The sequence below is a fragment of the Antrostomus carolinensis genome, unplaced genomic scaffold, assembly GCF_000700745.2.
Source record: "Antrostomus carolinensis isolate BGI_N321 unplaced genomic scaffold, ASM70074v2 scaffold32914, whole genome shotgun sequence".
Lineage (NCBI taxonomy): Eukaryota > Metazoa > Chordata > Aves > Caprimulgiformes > Caprimulgidae > Antrostomus > Antrostomus carolinensis.
The window spans coordinates 19,438-21,957 of record NW_010309247.1 but is presented as its reverse complement, the minus strand read 5'-3'; positions in this window follow the sequence as shown (position 1 = coordinate 21,957).

Genomic DNA, 2,520 nt, shown 5'->3' with positions numbered 1-2,520 from the left:
CACAGCTTCTCTGGGCAACCTGTGCCAGTGGATTTCAGCCGGATGAAAAGTGGCAAGAGGGTCAGTACCATGTTAAAAAAAAAACAAACCTGGAGAAAAATATATTGAAAGAAGATATAAAGGTACTGAAAAAACATGATTGTTTTATGGATTCCTCTTCCATTAAACAGAAATATTTGATATATACCTCTTCTTAATTAAAGATGTTCAAAGTCTTACCTATATTTTCATACAAGACATCTGTGCCTTTTTCCAGCTTCTGAAATGGATCACTTGTTTTCACCAGCTTCCAGTCTTTTTGGATTGGTCTCGTACACCCATTTTTCCTTCAGAAGCCAACAGTTGTGTGACCATACATTGTTAACCTGTTTTGTCAAACAACATTTTACAACTTGGGTAATGTCTTTTCCTTCCTAATCATGATTATATGTTGTGGCTGCTGACACAGACAGGCTCTAGTTAGAGCCTGGAATAGTTTGTGCAGAAGGTGTCATCATACAAACGCTGTGAGCTCGGTGAAGTGCCCTACTCTGTGTCGGCACAAAGGCCAGTATGTTCCCATTTCTGTTCCAGAGTCAGCGTTTAAATAAATAAATAATTGATTAAATATCTTAAAACCCAAAGTATTCTTTAAAGTAACTCTTTAGCATTCTCCCAAATTACTTGGCAGTGTTAGGACTCTCCAAAGGCATTGGGAACAGAGCATTGTGAGAACATTGCACCACTGAGCATTGTGAGAACAAGATTAAAGTAGCAAAATAAAATAGACAGCCAAGATTGAGCATACAAAGGAATGTGGAAGGGGCTGTGGAGAAGGAATTGGAAGTTGAGGGAAGAACACAGGAAAACTTAAGAAGAAAAAAATAGGAAAAAGGGGACAAGGCAACAGAAGAGCAGGAGAATGTTAGATAGCAGGGGGCACGTGGAGATGGTGGCAGAGTAGAGGCAGGTAAAGGGTGAGCCATGTTAAAGATGACACGTGACAGGCCATTTGGAAGGAGCACGAATTCTGTTTGGCAAAAAGCAGATTAAAAAGATGACAGCACTTTAGTACCACAGTCCAAAAATGTTGTTAAGCGGAGAATTTTTTGGTAAAAAAAGTGAAAGACGCTTAGTGTAATCAGAATAGACATCACTCGGAAACGGGATAAAAGTAAAAAGAACAGCTGCAGGAAATGTTCTTGTACGAATATGGAGTTACTGGAAATAGGAAACTGCTGTTGACTGTGATTTGTACAGGTTAGGAAACTGTTGTCACGGTCCTCACAGAGAATGCAGTCCGACCAGTGGCAAGACAAAGACTCCAAGGTGTAAATAGGAAACACAGGCTGTTTCCTATAACCTTTATTGGATATGAAGTGGGAATTTCAGTGGGAGAGCTTGACTTTTGTTGAAAGGAGATGGTGCGGGAAAGCAAGATGAAAAGGTAAATTGTCAGCCTTGGCTTAAGAAAACGTGCCAGAGGAAAGCAGACGGTGGAGGACAAGCTGTAACAAGGACTTGTAAGAGCAAGACTAGCCAGGGCAGAAATAGCACTGAGGAAACTTCCAGAACACCATTAATGCGCACCTGAGAGGTGGGTGCTCAGTCCTCATGTGCAGAAAAGAGGAGCAAGCCTTGTTAAGAATGGTGTTTTAACTGCCACAGTGAAAGCAAAGCTGACAGTACTGAGAAGACGAAGGAAGGAGAAAAGGTGCATGGCTAGACTTTTCTCCCCAGAGAAAAGCAAAGCTATACCAAGGCAGATCTTAGTCTCAATTCCCAGAAGTATTTTGAGAGCAATTAGCTTGGTTCAGGAAAACTGAGGAAAAAAACCAAACCAAACCAAACCAAAAAAATGTTCAGATCAGATAGACAGAAATTATAGCAAAAGGTCAGTTCCCCTGGCTAATGCTGTACTGCAGACTCAAGAATATTCTAACTGCAGTTTCCACTTTGAAATGTGTTTTATTTGCATTTCTTTTCTATAGGCATTTTGTTAACAACATTCAGTCTCTTTAGAAACCCAAATACATTGCAAATTGCAATACACATCCAGAAATGAGATGTGTTGCATTTCATCCACCAAAATGATGAAAATTTCATCGGAAAGGAAGCATTCTTTGGTTAAATAAGAACAGCAGTTCAAACTAGCTGTGCTTAAATCCTGTACATGCATTATGTTTGCACAAATTAGCAAAAAGTAAGAGCCCAAGTTTAGAACTTTGCCTTCCTTTTTTCAGCAAGTATACAGACATGACTAAATGCATCTCTTAAATATTGCAAAACTGCAGTTAAAGTTTTAAATAATACATGTTGCACAACAAGCTTTTAGGGGGAAGCTACAGAAATAAATAAAATACAGAACACGTGGAAATAAATTGCACATCAGCTAGTTGAAATGCTTAATAAGTTAATAAGGGCTTATCAAGACCTTTTATAAAAATGCTTATATGATCTAATAATTAAAGCACAACAAATAAATAGGATTTTTGCTATTGACTTGAACTGAAGCAAGATCAGACCCTTTACAGTTGCAGG